This window comes from Narcine bancroftii, chromosome 6 (assembly GCF_036971445.1).
Source record: "Narcine bancroftii isolate sNarBan1 chromosome 6, sNarBan1.hap1, whole genome shotgun sequence".
Lineage (NCBI taxonomy): Eukaryota > Metazoa > Chordata > Chondrichthyes > Torpediniformes > Narcinidae > Narcine > Narcine bancroftii.
The window spans coordinates 121,988,216-122,015,381 of NC_091474.1; positions in this window are offsets into that span (position 1 = coordinate 121,988,216).

Consider the following 27,166-nt stretch of genomic DNA (forward strand, 5'->3'; position numbering starts at 1 on the left):
TCGGGGAAACAGAGGCGGGGAATCAGATATGGGGAATCAGAGGTGGCGAATCAAAGGCGGTGAAACAGAGATGGGGAATCAGGGCAGGGAATCAGAGGCAGGGAATCAAACACGGGGAATCAGAGCTGGGGAATCAGATGCGGGGAATCAGAGTTGGGAATCAGAGGCGGGGAATCTGAGGCGGGGAAACAGAGGCGGGGAATCAGATATGGGGAATCAGAGGTGGGGAATCCGAGGTTGGGAATCAGAGGCAGGGAATCAGAGGCGGAAAATCAGAGGCGGGGAATCAGAGGAAGGGAATCAGATGTGTGGAATCGGAGATGGGGAATCAGAGGTGGGGAATCAGAGGCAGGGAATGAGATGTGCGGAATCAGAGATGGGGAATCAGAGGCAGGGAATCAGAATCAGAAGAAGGGAATCAGAGGCCGGGAATCAGAGGCCGGAATCAGATGCTGGGAATCAGAGGCCTGGAATCAGAGGCGGGGAATCAGAGGCAGGGAATCAGATGCGGGGAATCAGAGGCGGGGAATCAGAGCTGGGGAATCAGAGGCGGGGTATTAGAGTTGGGGAATCAGAGGCGGGGAATCAGATATGGGGAAACAGAGGTGGGGAATCAGAGGCGGGGAAACAGAGGCAGGGAATCAGATATGGGGAATTAGAGGTGGGGCATCAGAAGTTGTGAATCACAGATGGGGAATCAGAGGCGGGGAATCAGAGGCAGGGAATCAGACGCGGGGAATCAGAGGCGGGGATTCAGAGCTGGGGAATCAGAAGCGGGGAATCAGAGTTGGGGAATCAGAGGCGGGGAATCAGATATGGGGAATCAGAGGCAGGGAATCAGAGGCGGGGAATCAGAGGCAGGGAATCAGACGCGGGGAATCTGAGGCGGGGAATCAGAGCTGGGGAATCAGAGGTGGGGAATCAGAGTTGGGGAATCAGAGGCAGGGAATTGGATGTGCGGAATCAGAGAGGGGGAATCAGAGGTGGGGAATCAGAGGCGGTGAATCAGAGATGGGGAATCAGAGGCGGGGAATCAGAGGCAGGAAATCAGACACGGGGATTCAGAGGCTGGGAATCAGACGGGGGGAATCAAAGGCGGGGAATCAGAGCTGGGGAATCTGAGGCAGGGAATCAGAGTTGGGGATTCAGAGGCGGGGAATCAGATATGGGGAAACAGAGGCGGGGAATCAGAGGCGGGCAAACAGAGGCGGGGAATTAGATATGGGGAATCAGAGGTAGGGAATCAGAGGTGGTGAATCAGTGATGGGGAATCACAGGCGGGGAATCAGAGGCAGGGAATAGGACGCGGGGAATCAGAGGCAGGGAATCAGAGCTGGGGAATCAGAGGAGGGGATTCATAGTTGGGAATCAGAGGCGGGAATCAGATATGGGGAAACAGAGGCGGGGAATCAGAGGCGGTGAAACAGAGGCGGGGAATCAGATATGGGGAATCGGATGCAGGGAATCAGAGGCGGGGAATCAGAGCTGGGGAATCAGAGGTGGGGAATCAGAGTTGGGGCATCAGAGGTGGGGAATTAGATATAGGGAAACAGAGGTGGGGAATCAGAGGCGGGGAAACAGAGGCGGGGAATCAGATATGGGGAATCAGAGGTGGGGAATCAGAGGCAGGGAATCAGATGTGCGGAATCAGACATGGGGAATAAGAGGCAGGGAATCAGAATCAGAAGCGGGGAATCAGAGGCCGGGAATCAGAGGCCGGGAATCAGATGCTGGGAATAAGAGGCCGGGAATCAGAGGTGGGGAATCAGATATGGGGAATCAGAGGTGGCGAATCAAAGGCGGTGAATCAGAGATGGGGAATCAGAGGCGGGGAATCAGAGGCAGGGAATCAGATGCGGGGAATCAGAGGCGGGGAATCAGAGCTGGCGAATCAGAGGCTGGGAATCAGAGGTGGGCAATCAGAGGCGGGGAATCAGATATGGGGAATCAGAGGCGGGGAATCAGAGGCGGGGAAACAGAGGCGGGGAATCAAATATAGGGAATCAGAGGTGGGGAATCAGAGGTTGTGAATCAGAGATGGGGAATCAAGGCGGGGAATCAGAGGCAGGGAATCAGACGCGGGGAATCAGAGGCGGGGATTCAGAGCTGGGGAATCAGAGGCGGGGAATCAGAGTTGGGGAATCAGAGGCAGGGAATCAGATATGGGGAATCAGAGGCGGGGAATCAGAGGCGGGGAAACAGAGGAGGGGAATCAGATGTGGGGAATCAGAGGTGGGGAATCAGGGGCAGGAAATCAGTGGCAGGGAATCAGAGGCGGGGAATCAGAGGCGGGGAATCAAAGGCAGGGAATCAGACACGGGGAATCAGAGGCGGGGAATCAGAGATGGGGAATCAGAGGCGGGGAATCAGAGGCAGGGAATCGGATGCCGGGAATCAGAGTCGGGGAATCAGAGCTGGGGAATCAGAGGCGGGGAATCAGAGTTGGGGAATCAGAGGCGGGGAATCAGATATGGGGAAATAGAGGCGGGGAATCAGATATGGGGAATCAGAGGTGTGGAATCAGAGGTTGGGAATCAGAGGCAGGGAATCAGAGTCGGGGAAACAGAGGCGGGGAATCAGATATGGGGAATCAGAGGTGGCGAATCAAAGGCGGTGAATCAGAGATGGGGAATCAGGGCAGGGAATCAGAGGCAGGGAATCAAACACAGGGAATCAGAGCTGGGGAATCAGAGGCGGGGAATCAGAGTTGGGAATCAGAGGCGGGGAATCAGAGGCGGGGAAACAGAGGCAGGGAATCAGATATGGGGAATCAGAGGCAGGGAATCAGAATCAAAAGAAGGGAATCAGAGGCCGGGAATCAGAGGCCGGAATCAGATGCTGGGAATCAGAGGCCTGGAATCAGAGGCGGGGAATCAGAGGCAGGGAATCAGATGCGGGGAATCAGAGGCGGGGAATCAGAGCTGGGGAATCAGAGGCGGGGTATTAGAGTTGGGGAATCAGAGGCGGGGAATCAGATATGGGGAAACAGAGGTGGGGAATCAGAGGCGGGGAAACAGAGGCAGGGAATCAGATATGGGGAATCAGAGGTGGGGCATCAGAGGTTGTGAATCACAGATGGGGAATCAGAGGCGGGGAATCAGAGGCAGGGAATAGGACGCGGGGAATCAGAGGCAGGGAATCAGAGCTGGGGAATCAGAGGAGGGGATTCATAGTTGGGAATCAGAGGCGGGAATCAGATATGGGGAAACAGAGGCGGGGAATCAGAGGCGGTGAAACAGAGGCGGGGAATCAGATATGGGGAATCGGATGCAGGGAATCAGAGGCGGGGAATCAGAGCTGGGGAATCAGAGGCGGGGAATCAGAGTTGGGGCATCAGAGGTGGGGAATTAGATATAGGGAAACAGAGGTGGGGAATCAGAGGCGGGGAAACAGAGGCGGGGAATCAGATATGGGGAATCAGAGGTGGGGAATCAGAGGCAGGGAATCAGATGTGCGGAATCAGAGATGGGGAATAAGAGGCAGGGAATCAGAATCAGAAGCGGGGAATCAGAGGCCGGGAATCAGAGGCCGGGAATCAGATGCTGGGAATAAGAGGCCGGGAATCAGAGGTGGGGAATCAGATATGGGGAATCAGAGGTGGCGAATCAAAGGCGGTGAATCAGAGATGGGGAATCAGAGGCGGGGAATCAGAGGTTGTGAATCAGAGATGGGGAATCAAGGCGGGGAATCAGAGGCAGGGAATCAGATGCGGGGAATCAGAGGCGGGGAATCAGAGCTGGGGAATCAGAGGCGGGGAATCAGAGGCGGGGAATCAGAGCTGGCGAATCAGAGGCTGGGAATCAGAGGTGGGCAATCAGAGGCGGGGAATCAGATATGGGGAATCAGAGGCGGGGAATCAGAGGCGGGGAAACAGAGGCGGGGAATCAAATATAGGGAATCAGAGGTGGGGAATCAGAGGTTGTGAATCAGAGATGGGGAATCAAGGCGGGGAATCAGAGGCAGGGAATCAGACGCGGGGAATCAGAGGCGGGGATTCAGAGCTGGGGAATCAGAGGCGGGAATCAGAGTTGGGGAATCAGAGGCAGGGAATCAGATATGGGGAATCAGAGGCGGGGAATCAGAGGCGGGGAAACAGAGGCGGGGAATCAGATGTGGGGAATCAGAGGTGGGGAATCAGGGGCAGGAAATCAGTGGCAGGGAATCAGAGGCGGGGAATCAGAGGCGGGGAATCAAAGGCAGGGAATCAGACACGGGGAATCAGAGGCGGGGAATCAGAGATGGGGAATCAGAGGCGGGGAATCAGAGGCAGGGAATCGGATGCCGGGAATCAGAGTCGGGGAATCAGAGCTGGGGAATCAGAGGCGGGGAATCAGAGTTGGGGAATCAGAGGCGGGGAATCAGATATGGGGAAATAGAGGCGGGGAATCAGATATGGGGAATCAGAGGTGTGGAATCAGAGGTTGGGAATCAGAGGCAGGGAATCAGAGTCGGGGAAACAGAGGCGGGGAATCAGATATGGGGAATCAGAGGTGGCGAATCAAAGGCGGTGAATCAGAGATGGGGAATCAGGGCAGGGCATCAGAGGCAGGGAATCAAACACAGGGAATCAGAACTGGGGAATCAGAGGCGGGGAATCAGGGTTGGGAATCAGAGGCGGGGAATCAGAGGCGGGGAAACAGAGGCAGGGAATCAGAGGCCGGAATCAGATGCTGGGAATCAGAGGCCTGGAATCAGAGGCGGGGAATCAGAGGCAGGGAATCAGATGCGGGGAATCAGAGGCGGGGAATCAGAGCTGGGGAATCAGAGGCGGGGTATTAGAGTTGGGGAATCAGAGGCGGGGAATCAGATATGGGGAAACAGAGGTGGGGAATCAGAGGCGGGGAAACAGAGGCAGGGAATCAGATATGGGGAATCAGAGGTGGGGCATCAGAGGTTGTGAATCACAGATGGGGAATCAGAGGCGGGGAATCAGAGGCAGGGAATCAGACGCGGGGAATCAGAGGCGGGGATTCAGAGCTGGGGAATCAGAAGCGGGGAATCAGAGTTGGGGAATCAGAGGCGGGGAATCAGATATGGGGAATCAGAGGCAGGGAATCAGAGGCGGGGAATCAGAGGCAGGGAATCAGACGCGGGGAATCTGAGGCGGGGAATCAGAGCTGGGGAATCAGAGGTGGGGAATCAGAGTTGGGGAATCAGAGGCAGGGAATTGGATTTGCGGAATCAGAGAGGGGGAATCAGAGGTGGGGAATCAGAGGCGGTGAATCAGAGATGGGGAATCAGAGGCGGGGAATCAGAGGCAGGAAATCAGACACGGGGATTCAGAGGTTGGGAATCAGACGGGGGGAATCAAAGGTGGGGAATCAGAGCTGGGGAATCTGAGGCAGGGAATCAGAGTTGGGGATTCAGAGGCGGGGATTCAGATATGGGGAAACAGAGGCGGGGAATCAGAGGCGGGGAATCAGAGGCAGGGAATCAGACGCGGGGAATCAGAGGCGGGGATTCAGAGCTGGGGAATCAGAAGCGGGGAATCAGAGTTGGGGAATCAGAGGCGGGGAATCAGATATGGGGAATCAGAGGCAGGGAATCAGAGGCGGGGAATCAGAGGCAGGGAATCAGACGCGGGGAATCTGAGGCGGGGAATCAGAGCTGGGGAATCAGAGGTGGGGAATCAGAGTTGGGGAATCAGAGGCAGGGAATTGGATGTGCGGAATCAGAGAGGGGGAATCAGAGGTGGGGAATCAGAGGCGGTGAATCAGAGATGGGGAATCAGAGGCGGGGAATCAGAGGCAGGAAATCAGACACGGGGATTCAGAGGCTGGGAATCAGACGGGGGAATCAAAGGTGGGGAATCAGAGCTGGGGAATCTGAGGCAGGGAATCAGAGTTGGGGATTCAGAGGCGGGGAATCAGATATGGGGAAACAGAGGCGGGGAATCAGAGGCGGGCAAACAGAGGCGGGGAATTAGATATGGGGAATCAGAGGTAGGGAATCAGAGGTGGTGAATCAGTGATGGGGAATCACAGGCGGGGAATCAGAGGCAGGGAATAGGACGCGGGGAATTAGAGGCAGGGAATCAGAGCTGGGGAATCAGAGGAGGGGATTCATAGTTGGGAATCAGAGGCGGGAATCAGATATGGGGAAACAGAGGCGGGGAATCAGAGGCGGTGAAACAGAGGCGGGGAATCAGATATGGGGAATCGGATGCAGGGAATCAGAGGCGGGGAATCAGAGCTGGGGAATCAGAGGCGGGGAATCAGAGTTGGGGCATCAGAGGTGGGGAATTAGATATAGGGAAACAGAGGCGGGGAATCAGAGGTGGGGAAACAGAGGCGGGGAATCAGATATGGGGAATCAGAGGTGGGGAATCAGAGGCAGGGAATCAGAAGTGCGGAATCAGAGATGGGGAATAAGAGGCAGGGAATCAGAATCAGAAGCGGGGATTCAGAGGCCGGGAATCAGAGGCCGGGAATCAGATGCTGGGAATAAGAGGCTGGGAATCAGAGGTGGGGAATCAGATATGGGGAATCTGAGGTGGCGAATCAAAGGCGGTGAATCAGAGATGGGGAATCAGAGGCGGGGAATCAGAGGCAGGGAATCAGATGCGGGGAATCAGAGGCGGGGAATCAGAGCTGGCGAATCAGAGGCTGGGAATCAGAGGTGGGCAATCAGAGGCGGGGAATCAGATATGGGGAATCAGAGGCGGGGAATCAGAGGCGGGGAAACAGAGGCGGGGAATCAAATATAGGGAATCAGAGGTGGGGAATCAGAGGTTGTGAATCAGAGATGGGGAATCAAGGCGGGGAATCAGAGGCAGGGAATCAGACGCGGGGAATCAAAGGCGGGGATTCAGAGCTGGGGAATCAGAGGCGGGGAATCAGAGTTGGGGAATCAGAGGCAGGGAATCAGATATGGGGAATCAGAGGCGGGGAATCAGAGGCGGGGAAACAGAGGCGGGGAATCAGATGTGGGGAATCAGAGGTGGGGAATCAGGGGCAGGGAATCAGTGGCAGGGAATCAGAGGCGGGGAATCAGAGGCGGGGAATCAAAGGCAGGGAATCAGACACGGGGAATCAGAGGCGGGGAATCAGAGATGGGGAATCAGAGGCGGGGAATCAGAGGCAGGGAATCGGATGCCGGGAATCAGAGTCGGGGAATCAGAGCTGGGGAATCAGAGGCGGGGAATCAGAGATGGGGAATCAGAGGCGGGGAATCAGATATGGGGAAATAGAGGCGGGGAATCAGATATGGGGAATCAGAGGTGTGGAATCAGAGGTTGGGAATCAGAGGCAGGGAATCAGAGTCGGGGAAACAGAGGCGGGGAATCAGATATGGGGAATCAGAGGTGGCGAATCAAAGGCGGTGAAACAGAGATGGGGAATCAGGGCAGGGAATCAGAGGCGGGGAATCAAAGGCAGGGAATCAGACACGGGGAATCAGAGGCGGGGAATCAGAGATGGGGAATCAGAGGCGGGGAATCAGAGGCAGGGAATCGGATGCCGGGAATCAGAGTCGGGGAATCAGAGCTGGGGAATCAGAGGCGGGGAATCAGAGATGGGGAATCAGAGGCGGGGAATCAGATATGGGGAAATAGAGGCGGGGAATCAGATATGGGGAATCAGAGGTGTGGAATCAGAGGTTGGGAATCAGAGGCAGGGAATCAGAGTCGGGGAAACAGAGGCGGGGAATCAGATATGGGGAATCAGAGGTGGCGAATCAAAGGCGGTGAAACAGAGATGGGGAATCAGGGCAGGGAATCAGAGGCAGGGAATCAAACACGGGGAATCAGAGCTGGGGAATCAGATGCGGGGAATCAGAGTTGGGAATCAGAGGCGGGGAATCTGAGGCGGGGAAACAGAGGCGGGGAATCAGATATGGGGAATCAGAGGTGGGGAATCCGAGGTTGGGAATCAGAGGCAGGGAATCAGAGGCGGAAAATCAGAGGCGGGGAATCAGAGGAAGGGAATCAGATGTGTGGAATCGGAGATGGGGAATCAGAGGTGGGGAATCAGAGGCAGGGAATGAGATGTGCGGAATCAGAGATGGGGAATCAGAGGCAGGGAATCAGAATCAGAAGAAGGGAATCAGAGGCCGGGAATCAGAGGCCGGAATCAGATGCTGGGAATCAGAGGCCTGGAATCAGAGGCGGGGAATCAGAGGCAGGGAATCAGATGCGGGGAATCAGAGGCGGGGAATCAGAGCTGGGGAATCAGAGGCGGGGTATTAGAGTTGGGGAATCAGAGGCGGGGAATCAGATATGGGGAAACAGAGGTGGGGAATCAGAGGCGGGGAAACAGAGGCAGGGAATCAGATATGGGGAATTAGAGGTGGGGCATCAGAAGTTGTGAATCACAGATGGGGAATCAGAGGCGGGGAATCAGAGGCAGGGAATCAGACGCGGGGAATCAGAGGCGGGGATTCAGAGCTGGGGAATCAGAAGCGGGGAATCAGAGTTGGGGAATCAGAGGCGGGGAATCAGATATGGGGAATCAGAGGCAGGGAATCAGAGGCGGGGAATCAGAGGCAGGGAATCAGACGCGGGGAATCTGAGGCGGGGAATCAGAGCTGGGGAATCAGAGGTGGGGAATCAGAGTTGGGGAATCAGAGGCAGGGAATTGGATGTGCGGAATCAGAGAGGGGGAATCAGAGGTGGGGAATCAGAGGCGGTGAATCAGAGATGGGGAATCAGAGGCGGGGAATCAGAGGCAGGAAATCAGACACGGGGATTCAGAGGCTGGGAATCAGACGGGGGGAATCAAAGGCGGGGAATCAGAGCTGGGGAATCTGAGGCAGGGAATCAGAGTTGGGGATTCAGAGGCGGGGAATCAGATATGGGGAAACAGAGGCGGGGAATCAGAGGCGGGCAAACAGAGGCGGGGAATTAGATATGGGGAATCAGAGGTAGGGAATCAGAGGTGGTGAATCAGTGATGGGGAATCACAGGCGGGGAATCAGAGGCAGGGAATAGGACGCGGGGAATCAGAGGCAGGGAATCAGAGCTGGGGAATCAGAGGAGGGGATTCATAGTTGGGAATCAGAGGCGGGAATCAGATATGGGGAAACAGAGGCGGGGAATCAGAGGCGGTGAAACAGAGGCGGGGAATCAGATATGGGGAATCGGATGCAGGGAATCAGAGGCGGGGAATCAGAGCTGGGGAATCAGAGGTGGGGAATCAGAGTTGGGGCATCAGAGGTGGGGAATTAGATATAGGGAAACAGAGGTGGGGAATCAGAGGCGGGGAAACAGAGGCGGGGAATCAGATATGGGGAATCAGAGGTGGGGAATCAGAGGCAGGGAATCAGATGTGCGGAATCAGACATGGGGAATAAGAGGCAGGGAATCAGAATCAGAAGCGGGGAATCAGAGGCCGGGAATCAGAGGCCGGGAATCAGATGCTGGGAATAAGAGGCCGGGAATCAGAGGTGGGGAATCAGATATGGGGAATCAGAGGTGGCGAATCAAAGGCGGTGAATCAGAGATGGGGAATCAGAGGCGGGGAATCAGAGGCAGGGAATCAGATGCGGGGAATCAGAGGCGGGGAATCAGAGCTGGCGAATCAGAGGCTGGGAATCAGAGGTGGGCAATCAGAGGCGGGGAATCAGATATGGGGAATCAGAGGCGGGGAATCAGAGGCGGGGAAACAGAGGCGGGGAATCAAATATAGGGAATCAGAGGTGGGGAATCAGAGGTTGTGAATCAGAGATGGGGAATCAAGGCGGGGAATCAGAGGCAGGGAATCAGACGCGGGGAATCAGAGGCGGGGATTCAGAGCTGGGGAATCAGAGGCGGGGAATCAGAGTTGGGGAATCAGAGGCAGGGAATCAGATATGGGGAATCAGAGGCGGGGAATCAGAGGCGGGGAAACAGAGGAGGGGAATCAGATGTGGGGAATCAGAGGTGGGGAATCAGGGGCAGGAAATCAGTGGCAGGGAATCAGAGGCGGGGAATCAGAGGCGGGGAATCAAAGGCAGGGAATCAGACACGGGGAATCAGAGGCGGGGAATCAGAGATGGGGAATCAGAGGCGGGGAATCAGAGGCAGGGAATCGGATGCCGGGAATCAGAGTCGGGGAATCAGAGCTGGGGAATCAGAGGCGGGGAATCAGAGTTGGGGAATCAGAGGCGGGGAATCAGATATGGGGAAATAGAGGCGGGGAATCAGATATGGGGAATCAGAGGTGTGGAATCAGAGGTTGGGAATCAGAGGCAGGGAATCAGAGTCGGGGAAACAGAGGCGGGGAATCAGATATGGGGAATCAGAGGTGGCGAATCAAAGGCGGTGAATCAGAGATGGGGAATCAGGGCAGGGAATCAGAGGCAGGGAATCAAACACAGGGAATCAGAGCTGGGGAATCAGAGGCGGGGAATCAGAGTTGGGAATCAGAGGCGGGGAATCAGAGGCGGGGAAACAGAGGCAGGGAATCAGATATGGGGAATCAGAGGCAGGGAATCAGAATCAAAAGAAGGGAATCAGAGGCCGGGAATCAGAGGCCGGAATCAGATGCTGGGAATCAGAGGCCTGGAATCAGAGGCGGGGAATCAGAGGCAGGGAATCAGATGCGGGGAATCAGAGGCGGGGAATCAGAGCTGGGGAATCAGAGGCGGGGTATTAGAGTTGGGGAATCAGAGGCGGGGAATCAGATATGGGGAAACAGAGGTGGGGAATCAGAGGCGGGGAAACAGAGGCAGGGAATCAGATATGGGGAATCAGAGGTGGGGCATCAGAGGTTGTGAATCACAGATGGGGAATCAGAGGCGGGGAATCAGAGGCAGGGAATAGGACGCGGGGAATCAGAGGCAGGGAATCAGAGCTGGGGAATCAGAGGAGGGGATTCATAGTTGGGAATCAGAGGCGGGAATCAGATATGGGGAAACAGAGGCGGGGAATCAGAGGCGGTGAAACAGAGGCGGGGAATCAGATATGGGGAATCGGATGCAGGGAATCAGAGGCGGGGAATCAGAGCTGGGGAATCAGAGGCGGGGAATCAGAGTTGGGGCATCAGAGGTGGGGAATTAGATATAGGGAAACAGAGGTGGGGAATCAGAGGCGGGGAAACAGAGGCGGGGAATCAGATATGGGGAATCAGAGGTGGGGAATCAGAGGCAGGGAATCAGATGTGCGGAATCAGAGATGGGGAATAAGAGGCAGGGAATCAGAATCAGAAGCGGGGAATCAGAGGCCGGGAATCAGAGGCCGGGAATCAGATGCTGGGAATAAGAGGCCGGGAATCAGAGGTGGGGAATCAGATATGGGGAATCAGAGGTGGCGAATCAAAGGCGGTGAATCAGAGATGGGGAATCAGAGGCGGGGAATCAGAGGTTGTGAATCAGAGATGGGGAATCAAGGCGGGGAATCAGAGGCAGGGAATCAGATGCGGGGAATCAGAGGCGGGGAATCAGAGCTGGGGAATCAGAGGCGGGGAATCAGAGGCGGGGAATCAGAGCTGGCGAATCAGAGGCTGGGAATCAGAGGTGGGCAATCAGAGGCGGGGAATCAGATATGGGGAATCAGAGGCGGGGAATCAGAGGCGGGGAAACAGAGGCGGGGAATCAAATATAGGGAATCAGAGGTGGGGAATCAGAGGTTGTGAATCAGAGATGGGGAATCAAGGCGGGGAATCAGAGGCAGGGAATCAGACGCGGGGAATCAGAGGCGGGGATTCAGAGCTGGGGAATCAGAGGCGGGGAATCAGAGTTGGGGAATCAGAGGCAGGGAATCAGATATGGGGAATCAGAGGCGGGGAATCAGAGGCGGGGAAACAGAGGCGGGGAATCAGATGTGGGGAATCAGAGGTGGGGAATCAGGGGCAGGAAATCAGTGGCAGGGAATCAGAGGCGGGGAATCAGAGGCGGGGAATCAAAGGCAGGGAATCAGACACGGGGAATCAGAGGCGGGGAATCAGAGATGGGGAATCAGAGGCGGGGAATCAGAGGCAGGGAATCGGATGCCGGGAATCAGAGTCGGGGAATCAGAGCTGGGGAATCAGAGGCGGGGAATCAGAGTTGGGGAATCAGAGGCGGGGAATCAGATATGGGGAAATAGAGGCGGGGAATCAGATATGGGGAATCAGAGGTGTGGAATCAGAGGTTGGGAATCAGAGGCAGGGAATCAGAGTCGGGGAAACAGAGGCGGGGAATCAGATATGGGGAATCAGAGGTGGCGAATCAAAGGCGGTGAATCAGAGATGGGGAATCAGGGCAGGGCATCAGAGGCAGGGAATCAAACACAGGGAATCAGAACTGGGGAATCAGAGGCGGGGAATCAGGGTTGGGAATCAGAGGCGGGGAATCAGAGGCGGGGAAACAGAGGCAGGGAATCAGAGGCCGGAATCAGATGCTGGGAATCAGAGGCCTGGAATCAGAGGCGGGGAATCAGAGGCAGGGAATCAGATGCGGGGAATCAGAGGCGGGGAATCAGAGCTGGGGAATCAGAGGCGGGGTATTAGAGTTGGGGAATCAGAGGCGGGGAATCAGATATGGGGAAACAGAGGTGGGGAATCAGAGGCGGGGAAACAGAGGCAGGGAATCAGATATGGGGAATCAGAGGTGGGGCATCAGAGGTTGTGAATCACAGATGGGGAATCAGAGGCGGGGAATCAGAGGCAGGGAATCAGACGCGGGGAATCAGAGGCGGGGATTCAGAGCTGGGGAATCAGAAGCGGGGAATCAGAGTTGGGGAATCAGAGGCGGGGAATCAGATATGGGGAATCAGAGGCAGGGAATCAGAGGCGGGGAATCAGAGGCAGGGAATCAGACGCGGGGAATCTGAGGCGGGGAATCAGAGCTGGGGAATCAGAGGTGGGGAATCAGAGTTGGGGAATCAGAGGCAGGGAATTGGATTTGCGGAATCAGAGAGGGGGAATCAGAGGTGGGGAATCAGAGGCGGTGAATCAGAGATGGGGAATCAGAGGCGGGGAATCAGAGGCAGGAAATCAGACACGGGGATTCAGAGGTTGGGAATCAGACGGGGGGAATCAAAGGTGGGGAATCAGAGCTGGGGAATCTGAGGCAGGGAATCAGAGTTGGGGATTCAGAGGCGGGGAATCAGATATGGGGAAACAGAGGCGGGGAATCAGAGGCGGGGAATCAGAGGCAGGGAATCAGACGCGGGGAATCAGAGGCGGGGATTCAGAGCTGGGGAATCAGAAGCGGGGAATCAGAGTTGGGGAATCAGAGGCGGGGAATCAGATATGGGGAATCAGAGGCAGGGAATCAGAGGCGGGGAATCAGAGGCAGGGAATCAGACGCGGGGAATCTGAGGCGGGGAATCAGAGCTGGGGAATCAGAGGTGGGGAATCAGAGTTGGGGAATCAGAGGCAGGGAATTGGATGTGCGGAATCAGAGAGGGGGAATCAGAGGTGGGGAATCAGAGGCGGTGAATCAGAGATGGGGAATCAGAGGCGGGGAATCAGAGGCAGGAAATCAGACACGGGGATTCAGAGGCTGGGAATCAGACGGGGGAATCAAAGGTGGGGAATCAGAGCTGGGGAATCTGAGGCAGGGAATCAGAGTTGGGGATTCAGAGGCGGGGAATCAGATATGGGGAAACAGAGGCGGGGAATCAGAGGCGGGCAAACAGAGGCGGGGAATTAGATATGGGGAATCAGAGGTAGGGAATCAGAGGTGGTGAATCAGTGATGGGGAATCACAGGCGGGGAATCAGAGGCAGGGAATAGGACGCGGGGAATTAGAGGCAGGGAATCAGAGCTGGGGAATCAGAGGAGGGGATTCATAGTTGGGAATCAGAGGCGGGAATCAGATATGGGGAAACAGAGGCGGGGAATCAGAGGCGGTGAAACAGAGGCGGGGAATCAGATATGGGGAATCGGATGCAGGGAATCAGAGGCGGGGAATCAGAGCTGGGGAATCAGAGGCGGGGAATCAGAGTTGGGGCATCAGAGGTGGGGAATTAGATATAGGGAAACAGAGGCGGGGAATCAGAGGTGGGGAAACAGAGGCGGGGAATCAGATATGGGGAATCAGAGGTGGGGAATCAGAGGCAGGGAATCAGAAGTGCGGAATCAGAGATGGGGAATAAGAGGCAGGGAATCAGAATCAGAAGCGGGGATTCAGAGGCCGGGAATCAGAGGCCGGGAATCAGATGCTGGGAATAAGAGGCTGGGAATCAGAGGTGGGGAATCAGATATGGGGAATCTGAGGTGGCGAATCAAAGGCGGTGAATCAGAGATAGGGAATCAGAGGCGGGGAATCAGAGGCAGGGAATCAGATGCGGGGAATCAGAGGCGGGGAATCAGAGCTGGCGAATCAGAGGCTGGGAATCAGAGGTGGGCAATCAGAGGCGGGGAATCAGATATGGGGAATCAGAGGCGGGGAATCAGAGGCGGGGAAACAGAGGCGGGGAATCAAATATAGGGAATCAGAGGTGGGGAATCAGAGGTTGTGAATCAGAGATGGGGAATCAAGGCGGGGAATCAGAGGCAGGGAATCAGACGCGGGGAATCAGAGGCGGGGATTCAGAGCTGGGGAATCAGAGGCGGGGAATCAGAGTTGGGGAATCAGAGGCAGGGAATCAGATATGGGGAATCAGAGGCGGGGAATCAGAGGCGGGGAAACAGAGGCAGGGAATCAGATGTGGGGAATCAGAGGTGGGGAATCAGGGGCAGGGAATCAGTGGCAGGGAATCAGAGGCGGGGAATCAGAGGCGGGGAATCAAAGGCAGGGAATCAGACACGGGGAATCAGAGGCGGGGAATCAGAGATGGGGAATCAGAGGCGGGGAATCAGAGGCAGGGAATCGGATGCCGGGAATCAGAGTCGGGGAATCAGAGCTGGGGAATCAGAGGCGGGGAATCAGAGATGGGGAATCAGAGGCGGGGAATCAGATATGGGGAAATAGAGGCGGGGAATCAGATATGGGGAATCAGAGGTGTGGAATCAGAGGTTGGGAATCAGAGGCAGGGAATCAGAGTCGGGGAAACAGAGGCGGGGAATCAGATATGGGGAATCAGAGGTGGCGAATCAAAGGCGGTGAAACAGAGATGGGGAATCAGGGCAGGGAATCAGAGGCAGGGAATCAAACACGGGGAATCAGAGCTGGGGAATCAGATGCGGGGAATCAGAGTTGGGAATCAGAGGCGGGGAATCTGAGGCGGGGAATCAGAGGCGGGGAATCAGATATGGGGAATCAGAGGTGGGGAATCCGAGGTTGGGAATCAGAGGCAGGGAATCAGAGGCGGAAAATCAGAGGCGGGGAATCAGAGGAAGGGAATCAGATGTGTGGAATCGGAGATGGGGAATCAGAGGTGGGGAATCAGAGGCAGGGAATGAGATGTGCGGAATCAGAGATGGGGAATCAGAGGCAGGGAATCAGAATCAGAAGAAGGGAATCAGAGGCCGGGAATCAGAGGCCGGAATCAGATGCTGGGAATCAGAGGCCTGGAATCAGAGGCGGGGAATCAGAGGCAGGGAATCAGATGCGGGGAATCAGAGGCGGGGAATCAGAGCTGGGGAATCAGAGGCGTGGTATTAGAGTTGGGGAATCAGAGGCGGGGAATCAGATATGGGGAAACAGAGGTGGGGAATCAGAGGCGGGGAAACAGAGGCAGGGAATCAGATATGGGGAATTAGAGGTGGGGCATCAGAAGTTGTGAATCACAGATGGGGAATCAGAGGCGGGGAATCAGAGGCAGGGAATCAGACGCGGGGAATCAGAGGCGGGGATTCAGAGCTGGGGAATCAGAAGCGGGGAATCAGAGTTGGGGAATCAGAGGCGGGGAATCAGATATGGGGAATCAGAGGCAGGGAATCAGAGGCGGGGAATCAGAGGCAGGGAATCAGACGCGGGGAATCTGAGGCGGGGAATCAGAGCTGGGGAATCAGAGGTGGGGAATCAGAGTTGGGGAATCAGAGGCAGGGAATTGGATGTGCGGAATCAGAGAGGGGGAATCAGAGGTGGGGAATCAGAGGCGGTGAATCAGAGATGGGGAATCAGAGGCGGGGAATCAGAGGCAGGAAATCAGACACGGGGATTCAGAGGCTGGGAATCAGACGGGGGGAATCAAAGGCGGGGAATCAGAGCTGGGGAATCTGAGGCAGGGAATCAGAGTTGGGGATTCAGAGGCGGGGAATCAGATATGGGGAAACAGAGGCGGGGAATCAGAGGCGGGCAAACAGAGGCGGGGAATTAGATATGGGGAATCAGAGGTAGGGAATCAGAGGTGGTGAATCAGTGATGGGGAATCACAGGCGGGGAATCAGAGGCAGGGAATAGGACGCGGGGAATCAGAGGCAGGGAATCAGAGCTGGGGAATCAGAGGAGGGGATTCATAGTTGGGAATCAGAGGCGGGAATCAGATATGGGGAAACAGAGGCGGGGAATCAGAGGCGGTGAAACAGAGGCGGGGAATCAGATATGGGGAATCGGATGCAGGGAATCAGAGGCTGGGAATCAGAGCTGGGGAATCAGAGGCGGGGAATCAGAGTTGGGGCATCAGAGGTGGGGAATTAGATATAGGGAAACAGAGGCGGGGAATCAGAGGCGGGGAAACAGAGGCGGGGAATCAGATATGGGGAATCAGAGGTGGGGAATCAGAGGCAGGGAATCAGAAGTGCGGAATCAGAGATGGGGAATAAGAGGCAGGGAATCAGAATCAGAAGCGGGGATTCAGAGGCCGGGAATCAGAGGCCGGGAATCAGATGCTGGGAATAAGAGGCTGGGAATCAGAGGTGGGGAATCAGATATGGGGAATCTGAGGTGGCGAATCAAAGGAGGTGAATCAGAGATGGGGAATCAGAGGCGGGGAATCAGAGGCAGGGAATCAGATGCGGGGAATCAGAGGCGGGGAATCAGAGCTGGCGAATCAGAGGCTGGGAATCAGAGGTGGGCAATCAGAGGCGGGGAATCAGATATGGGGAATCAGAGGCGGGGAATCAGAGGCGGGGAAACAGAGGCGGGGAATCAAATATAGGGAATCAGAGGTGGGGAATCAGAGGTTGTGAATCAGAGATGGGGAATCAAGGCGGGGAATCAGAGGCAGGGAATCAGACGCGGGGAATCAGAGGCGGGGATTCAGAGCTGGGGAATCAGAGGCGGGGAATCAGAGTTGGGGAATCAGAGGCAGGGAATCAGATATGGGGAATCAGAGGCGGGGAATCAGAGGCGGGGAAACAGAGGCGGGGAATCAGATGTGGGGAATCAGAGGTGGGGAATCAGGGGCAGGGAATCAGTGGCAGGGAATCAGAGGCGGGGAATCAGAGGCGGGGAATCAAAGGCAGGGAATCAGACACGGGGAATCAGAGGCGGGGAATCAGAGATGGGGAATCAGAGGCGGGGAATCAGAGGCAGGGAATCGGATGCCGGGAATCAGAGTCGGGGAATCAGAGCTGGGGAATCAGAGGCGGGGAATCAGAGATGGGGAATCAGAGGCGGGGAATCAGATATGGGGAAATAGAGGCGGGGAATCAGATATGGGGAGTCAGAGGTGTGGAATCTGAGGTTGGGAATCAGAGGCAGGGAATCAGAGTCGGGGAAACAGAGGCGGGGAATCAGATATGGGGAATCAGAGGTGGCGAATCAAAGGCGGTGAAACAGAGATGGGGAATCAGGGCAGGGAATCAGAGGCAGGGAATCAAACACGGGGAATCAGAGCTGGGGAATCAGATGCGGGGAATCAGAGTTGGGAATCAGAGGCGGGGAATCTGAGGCGGGGAATCAGAGGCGGGGAATCAGATATGGGGAATCAGAGGTGGGGAATCCGAGGTTGGGAATCAGAGGCAGGGAATCAGAGGCGGAAAATCAGAGGCGGGGAATCAGAGGAAGGGAATCAGATGTGTGGAATCGGAGATGGGGAATCAGAGGTGGGGAATCAGAGGCAGGGAATGAGATGTGCGGAATCAGAGATGGGGAATCAGAGGCAGGGAATCAGAATCAGAAGAAGGGAATCAGAGGCCGGGAATCAGAGGCCGGAATCAGATGCTGGGAATCAGAGGCCTGGAATCAGAGGCGGGGAATCAGAGGCAGGGAATCAGATGCGGGGAATCAGAGGCGGGGAATCAGAGCTGGGGAATCAGAGGCGGGGTATTAGAGTTGGGGAATCAGAGGCGGGGAATCAGATATGGGGAAACAGAGGTGGGGAATCAGAGGCGGGGAAACAGAGGCAGGGAATCAGATATGGGGAATTAGAGGTGGGGCATCAGAAGTTGTGAATCACAGATGGGGAATCAGAGGCGGGGAATCAGAGGCAGGGAATCAGACGCGGGGAATCAGAGGCGGGGATTCAGAGCTGGGGAATCAGAAGCGGGGAATCAGAGTTGGGGAATCAGAGGCGGGGAATCAGATATGGGGAATCAGAGGCAGGGAATCAGAGGCGGGGAATCAGAGGCAGGGAATCAGACGCGGGGAATCTGAGGCGGGGAATCAGAGCTGGGGAATCAGAGGTGGGGAATCAGAGTTGGGGAATCAGAGGCAGGGAATTGGATGTGCGGAATCAGAGAGGGGGAATCAGAGGTGGGGAATCAGAGGCGGTGAATCAGAGATGGGGAATCAGAGGCGGGGAATCAGAGGCAGGAAATCAGACACGGGGATTCAGAGGCTGGGAATCAGACGGGGGGAATCAAAGGCGGGGAATCAGAGCTGGGGAATCTGAGGCAGGGAATCAGAGTTGGGGATTCAGAGGCGGGGAATCAGATATGGGGAAACAGAGGCGGGGAATCAGAGGCGGGCAAACAGAGGCGGGGAATTAGATATGGGGAATCAGAGGTAGGGAATCAGAGGTGGTGAATCAGTGATGGGGAATCACAGGCGGGGAATCAGAGGCAGGGAATAGGACGCGGGGAATCAGAGGCAGGGAATCAGAGCTGGGGAATCAGAGGAGGGGATTCATAGTTGGGAATCAGAGGCGGGAATCAGATATGGGGAAACAGAGGCGGGGAATCAGAGGCGGTGAAACAGAGGCGGGGAATCAGATATGGGGAATCGGATGCAGGGAATCAGAGGCGGGGAATCAGAGCTGGGGAATCAGAGGCGGGGAATCAGAGTTGGGGCATCAGAGGTGGGGAATTAGATATAGGGAAACAGAGGTGGGGAATCAGAGGCGGGGAAACAGAGGCGGGGAATCAGATATGGGGAATCAGAGGTGGGGAATCAGAGGCAGGGAATCAGATGTGCGGAATCAGACATGGGGAATAAGAGGCAGGGAATCAGAATCAGAAGCGGGGAATCAGAGGCCGGGAATCAGAGGCCGGGAATCAGATGCTGGGAATAAGAGGCCGGGAATCAGAGGTGGGGAATCAGATATGGGGAATCAGAGGTGGCGAATCAAAGGCGGTGAATCAGAGATGGGGAATCAGAGGCGGGGAATCAGAGGCAGGGAATCAGATGCGGGGAATCAGAGGCGGGGAATCAGAGCTGGCGAATCAGAGGCTGGGAATCAGAGGTGGGCAATCAGAGGCGGGGAATCAGATATGGGGAATCAGAGGCGGGGAATCAGAGGCGGGGAAACAGAGGCGGGGAATCAAATATAGGGAATCAGAGGTGGGGAATCAGAGGTTGTGAATCAGAGATGGGGAATCAAGGCGGGGAATCAGAGGCAGGGAATCAGACGCGGGGAATCAGAGGCGGGGATTCAGAGCTGGGGAATCAGAGGCGGGGAATCAGAGTTGGGGAATCAGAGGCAGGGAATCAGATATGGGGAATCAGAGGCGGGGAATCAGAGGCGGGGAAACAGAGGCGGGGAATCAGATGTGGGGAATCAGAGGTGGGGAATCAGGGGCAGGAAATCAGTGGCAGGGAATCAGAGGCGGGGAATCAGAGGCGGGGAATCAAAGGCAGGGAATCAGACACGGGGAATCAGAGGCGGGGAATCAGAGATGGGGAATCAGAGGCGGGGAATCAGAGGCAGGGAATCGGATGCCGGGAATCAGAGTCGGGGAATCAGAGCTGGGGAATCAGAGGCGGGGAATCAGAGTTGGGGAATCAGAGGCGGGGAATCAGATATGGGGAAATAGAGGCGGGGATTCAGATATGGGGAATCAGAGGTGTGGAATCAGAGGTTGGGAATCAGAGGCAGGGAATCAGAGTCGGGGAAACAGAGGCGGGGAATCAGATATGGGGAATCAGAGGTGGCGAATCAAAGGCGGTGAATCAGAGATGGGGAATCAGGGCAGGGAATCAGAGGCAGGGAATCAAACACAGGGAATCAGAGCTGGGGAATCAGAGGCGGGGAATCAGAGTTGGGAATCAGAGGCGGGGAATCAGAGGCGGGGAAACAGAGGCAGGGAATCAGATATGGGGAATCAGAGGCAGGGAATCAGAATCAAAAGAAGGGAATCAGAGGCCGGGAATCAGAGGCCGGAATCAGATGCTGGGAATCAGAGGCCTGGAATCAGAGGCGGGGAATCAGAGGCAGGGAATCAGATGCGGGGAATCAGAGGCGGGGAATCAGAGCTGGGGAATCAGAGGCGGGGTATTAGAGTTGGGGAATCAGAGGCGGGGAATCAGATATGGGGAAACAGAGGTGGGGAATCAGAGGCGGGGAAACAGAGGCAGGGAATCAGATATGGGGAATCAGAGGTGGGGCATCAGAGGTTGTGAATCACAGATGGGGAATCAGAGGCGGGGAATCAGAGGCAGGGAATAGGACGCGGGGAATCAGAGGCAGGGAATCAGAGCTGGGGAATCAGAGGAGGGGATTCATATTTGGGAATCAGAGGCGGGAATCAGATATGGGGAAACAGAGGCGGGGAATCAGAGGCGGTGAAACAGAGGCGGGGAATCAGATATGGGGAATCGGATGCAGGGAATCAGAGGCGGGGAATCAGAGCTGGGGAATCAGAGGCGGGGAATCAGAGTTGGGGCATCAGAGGTGGGGAATTAGATATAGGGAAACAGAGGTGGGGAATCAGAGGCGGGGAAACAGAGGCGGGGAATCAGATATGGGGAATCAGAGGTGGGGAATCAGAGGCAGGGAATCAGATGTGCGGAATCAGAGATGGGGAATAAGAGGCAGGGAATCAGAATCAGAAGCGGGGAATCAGAGGCCGGGAATCAGAGGCCGGGAATCAGATGCTGGGAATAAGAGGCCGGGAATCAGAGGTGGGGAATCAGATATGGGGAATCAGAGGTGGCGAATCAAAGGCGGTGAATCAGAGATGGGGAATCAGAGGCGGGGAATCAGAGGTTGTGAATCAGAGATGGGGAATCAAGGCGGGGAATCAGAGGCAGGGAATCAGATGCGGGGAATCAGAGGCGGGGAATCAGAGCTGGGGAATCAGAGGCGGGGAATCAGAGCTGGCGAATCAGAGGCTGGGAATCAGAGGTGGGCAATCAGAGGCGGGGAATCAGATATGGGGAATCAGAGGTGGGGAATCAGAGGCGGGGAAACAGAGGCGGGGAATCAAATATAGGGAATCAGAGGTGGGGAATCAGAGGTTGTGAATCAGAGATGGGGAATCAAGGCGGGGAATCAGAGGCAGGGAATCAGACGCGGGGAATCAGAGGCGGGGATTCAGAGCTGGGGAATCAGAGGCGGGGAATCAGAGTTGGGGAATCAGAGGCAGGGAATCAGATATGGGGAATCAGAGGCGGGGAATCAGAGGCGGGGAAACAGAGGCGGGGAATCAGATGTGGGGAATCAGAGGTGGGGAATCAGGGGCAGGAAATCAGTGGCAGGGAATCAGAGGCGGGGAATCAGAGGCGGGGAATCAAAGGCAGGGAATCAGACACGGGGAATCAGAGGCGGGGAATCAGAGATGGGGAATCAGAGGCGGGGAATCAGAGGCAGGGAATCGGATGCCGGGAATCAGAGTCGGGGAATCAGAGCTGGGGAATCAGAGGCGGGGAATCAGAGTTGGGGAATCAGAGGCGGGGAATCAGATATGGGGAAATAGAGGCGGGGAATCAGATATGGGGAATCAGAGGTGTGGAATCAGAGGTTGGGAATCAGAGGCAGGGAATCAGAGTCGGGGAAACAGAGGCGGGGAATCATATATGGGGAATCAGAGGTGGCGAATCAAAGGCGGTGAATCAGAGATGGGGAATCAGGGCAGGGAATCAGAGGCAGGGAATCAAACACAGGGAATCAGAACTGGGGAATCAGAGGCGGGGAATCAGGGTTGGGAATCAGAGGCGGGGAATCAGAGGCGGGGAAACAGAGGCAGGGAATCAGAGGCCGGAATCAGATGCTGGGAATCAGAGGCCTGGAATCAGAGGCGGGGAATCAGAGGCAGGGAATCAGATGCGGGGAATCAGAGGCGGGGAATCAGAGCTGGGGAATCAGAGGCGGGGTATTAGAGTTGGGGAATCAGAGGCGGGGAATCAGATATGGGGAAACAGAGGTGGGGAATCAGAGGCGGGGAAACAGAGGCAGGGAATCAGATATGGGGAATCAGAGGTGGGGCATCAGAGGTTGTGAATCACAGATTGGGAATCAGAGGCGGGGAATCAGAGGCAGGGAATCAGACGCGGGGAATCAGAGGCGGGGATTCAGAGCTGGGGAATCAGAAGCGGGGAATCAGAGTTGGGGAATCAGAGGCGGGGAATCAGATATGGGGAATCAGAGACAGGGAATCAGAGGCGGGGAATCAGAGGCAGGGAATCAGACGCGGGGAATCTGAGGCGGGGAATCAGAGCTGGGGAATCAGAGGTGGGGAATCAGAGTTGGGGAATCAGAGGCAGGGAATTGGATTTGCGGAATCAGAGAGGGGGAATCAGAGGTGGGGAATCAGAGGCGGTGAATCAGAGATGGGGAATCAGAGGCGGGGAATCAGAGGCAGGAAATCAGACACGGGGATTCAGAGGCTGGGAATCAGACGGGGGGAATCAAAGGTGGGGAATCAGAGCTGGGGAATCTGAGGCAGGGAATCAGAGTTGGGGATTCAGAGACGGGGAATCAGATATGGGGAAACAGAGGCGGGGAATCAGAGGCGGGCAAACAGAGGCGGGGAATTAGATATGGGGAATCAGAGGTAGGGAATCAGAGGTGGTGAATCAGTGATGGGGAATCACAGGCGGGGAATCAGAGGCAGGGAATAGGACGCGGGGAATCAGAGGCAGGGAATCAGAGTTGGGGAATCAGAGGCGGGGAATCAGATATGGGGAAATAGAGGCGGGGAATCAGATATGGGGAATCAGAGGTGTGGAATCAGAGGTTGGGAATCAGAGGCAGGGAATCAGAGTCGGGGAAACAGAGGCGGGGAATCAGATATGGGGAATCAGAGGTGGCGAATCAAAGGCGGTGAATCAGAGATGGGGAATCAGGGCAGGGAATCAGAGGCAGGGAATCAAACACAGGGAATCAGAACTGGGGAATCAGAGGCGGGGAATCAGGGTTGGGAATCAGAGGCGGGGAATCAGAGGCGGGGAAACAGAGGCAGGGAATCAGAGGCCGGAATCAGATGCTGGGAATCAGAGGCCTGGAATCAGAGGCGGGGAATCAGAGGCAGGGAATCAGATGCGGGGAATCAGAGGCGGGGAATCAGAGCTGGGGAATCAGAGGCGGGGTATCAGAGTTGGGGAATCAGAGGCGGGGAATCAGATATGGGGAAACAGAGGTGGGGAATCAGAGGCGGGGAAACAGAGGCAGGGAATCAGATATGGGGAATCAGAGGTGGGGCATCAGAGGTTGTGAATCACAGATGGGGAATCAGAGGCGGGGAATCAGAGGCAGGGAATCAGACGCGGGGAATCAGAGGCGGGGATTCAGAGCTGGGGAATCAGAAGCGGGGAATCAGAGTTGGGGAATCAGAGGCGGGGAATCAGATATGGGGAATCAGAGGCAGGGAATCAGAGGCGGGGAATCAGAGGCAGGGAATCAGACGCGGGGAATCTGAGGCGGGGAATCAGAGCTGGGGAATCAGAGGTGGGGAATCAGAGTTGGGGAATCAGAGGCAGGGAATTGGATTTGCGGAATCAGAGAGGGGGAATCAGAGGTGGGGAATCAGAGGCGGTGAATCAGAGATGGGGAATCAGAGGCGGGGAATCAGAGGCAGGAAATCAGACACGGGGATTCAGAGGTTGGGAATCAGACGGGGGGAATCAAAGGTGGGGAATCAGAGCTGGGGAATCTGAGGCAGGGAATCAGAGTTGGGGATTCAGAGGCGGGGAATCAGATATGGGGAAACAGAGGCGGGGAATCAGAGGCGGGGAATCAGAGGCAGGGAATCAGACGCGGGGAATCAGAGGCGGGGATTCAGAGCTGGGGAATCAGAAGCGGGGAATCAGAGTTGGGGAATCAGAGGCGGGGAATCAGATATGGGGAATCAGAGGCAGGGAATCAGAGGCGGGGAATCAGAGGCAGGGAATCAGACGCGGGGAATCTGAGGCGGGGAATCAGAGCTGGGGAATCAGAGGTGGGGTATCAGAGTTGGGGAATCAGAGGCAGGGAATTGGATTTGCGGAATCAGAGAGGGGGAATCAGAGGTGGGGAATCAGAGGCGGTGAATCAGAGATGGGGAATCAGAGGCGGGGAATCAGAGGCAGGAAATCAGACACGGGGATTCAGAGGCTGGGAATCAGACGGGGGAATCAAAGGTGGGGAATCAGAGCTGGGGAATCTGAGGCAGGGAATCAGAGTTGGGGATTCAGAGGCGGGGAATCAGATATGGAGAAACAGAGGCGGGGAATCAGAGGCGGGCAAACAGAGGCGGGGAATTAGATATGGGGAATCAGAGGTAGGGAATCAGAGGTGGTGAATCAGTGATGGGGAATCACAGGCGGGGAATCAGAGGCAGGGAATAGGACGCGGGGAATTAGAGGCAGGGAATCAGAGCTGGGGAATCAGAGGAGGGGATTCATAGTTGGGAATCAGAGGCGGGAATCAGATATGGGGAAACAGAGGCGGGGAATCAGAGGCGGTGAAACAGAGGCGGGGAATCAGATATGGGGAATCGGATGCAGGGAATCAGAGGCGGGGAATCAGAGCTGGGGAATCAGAGGCGGGGAATCAGAGTTGGGGCATCAGAGGTGGGGAATTAGATATAGGGAAACAGAGGCGGGGAATCAGTGGCGGGGAAACAGAGGCGGGGAATCAGATATGGGGAATCAGAGGTGGGGAATCAGAGGCAGGGAATCAGAAGTGCGGAATCAGAGATGGGGAATAAGAGGCAGGGAATCAGAATCAGAAGCGGGGATTCAGAGGCCGGGAATCAGAGGCCGGGAATCAGATGCTGGGAATAAGAGGCTGGGAATCAGAGGTGGGGAATCAGATATGGGGAATCTGAGGTGGCGAATCAAAGGCGGTGAATCAGAGATGGGGAATCAGAGGCGGGGAATCAGAGGCAGGGAATCAGATGCGGGGAATCAGAGGCGGGGAATCAGAGCTGGCGAATCAGAGGCTGGGAATCAGAGGTGGGCAATCAGAGGCGGGGAATCAGATATGGGGAATCAGAGGCGGGGAATCAGAGGCGGGGAAACAGAGGCGGGGAATCAAATATAGGGAATCAGAGGTTGGGAATCAGAGGTTGTGAATCAGAGATGGGGAATCAAGGCGGGGAATCAGAGGCAGGGAATCAGACGCGGGGAATCAGAGGCGGGGATTCAGAGCTTGGGAATCAGAGGCGGGGAATCAGAGTTGGGGAATCAGAGGCAGGGAATCAGATATGGGGAATCAGAGGCGGGGAATCAGAGGCGGGGAAACAGAGGCGGGGAATCAGATGTGGGGAATCAGAGGTGGGGAATCAGGGGCAGGGAATCAGTGGCAGGGAATCAGAGGCGGGGAATCAGAGGCGGGGAATCAAAGGCAGGGAATCAGACACGGGGAATCAGAGGCGGGGAATCAGAGATGGGGAATCAGAGGCGGGGAATCAGAGGCAGGGAATCGGATGCCGGGAATCAGAGTCGGGGAATCAGAGCTGGGGAATCAGAGGCGGGGAATCAGAGATGGGGAATCAGAGGCGGGGAATCAGATATGGGGAAATAGAGGCGGGGAATCAGATATGGGGAATCAGAGGTGTGGAATCAGAGGTTGGGAATCAGAGGCAGGGAATCAGAGTCGGGGAAAAAGAGGCGGGGAATCAGATATGGGGAATCAGAGGTGGCGAATCAAAGGCGGTGAAACAGAGATGGGGAATCAGGGCAGGGAATCAGAGGCAGGGAATCAAACACGGGGAATCAGAGCTGGGGAATCAGATGCGGGGAATCAGAGTTGGGAATCAGAGGCGGGGAATCTGAGGCGGGGAATCAGAGGCGGGGAATCAGATATGGGGAATCAGAGGTGGGGAATCCGAGGTTGGGAATCAGAGGCAGGGAGTCAGAGGCGGAAAATCAGAGGCGGGGAATCAGAGGAAGGGAATCAGATGTGTGGAATCGGAGATGGGGAATCAGAGGTGGGGAATCAGAGGCAGGGAATGAGATGTGCGGAATCAGAGATGGGGAATCAGAGGCAGGGAATCAGAATCAGAAGAAGGGAATCAGAGGCCGGGAATCAGAGGCCGGAATCAGATGCTGGGAATCAGAGGCCTGGAATCAGAGGCGGGGAATCAGAGGCAGGGAATCAGATGCGGGGAATCAGAGGCGGGGAATCAGAGCTGGGGAATCAGAGGCGGGGTATTAGAGTTGGGGAATCAGAGGCGGGGAATCAGATATGGGGAAACAGAGGTGGGGAATCAGAGGCGGGGAAACAGAGGCAGGGAATCAGATATGGGGAATTAGAGGTGGGGCATCAGAAGTTGTGAATCACAGATGGGGAATCAGAGGCGGGGAATCAGAGGCAGGGAATCAGACGCGGGGAATCAGAGGCGGGGATTCAGAGCTGGGGAATCAGAAGCGGGGAATCAGAGTTGGGGAATCAGAGGCGGGGAATCAGATATGGGGAATCAGAGGCAGGGAATCAGAGGCGGGGAATCAGAGGCAGGGAATCAGACGCGGGGAATCTGAGGCGGGGAATCAGAGCTGGGGAATCAGAGGTGGGGAATCAGAGTTGGGGAATCAGAGGCAGGGAATTGGATGTGCGGAATCAGAGAGGGGGAATCAGAGGTGGGGAATCAGAGGCGGTGAATCAGAGATGGGGAATCAGAGGCGGGGAATCAGAGGCAGGAAATCAGACACGGGGATTCAGAGGCTGGGAATCAGACGGGGGGAATCAAAGGCGGGGAATCAGAGCTGGGGAATCTGAGGCAGGGAATCAGAGTTGGGGATTCAGAGGCGGGGAATCAGATATGGGGAAACAGAGGCGGGGAATCAGAGGCGGGCAAACAGAGGCGGGGAATTAGATATGGGGAATCAGAGGTAGGGAATCAGAGGTGGTGAATCAGTG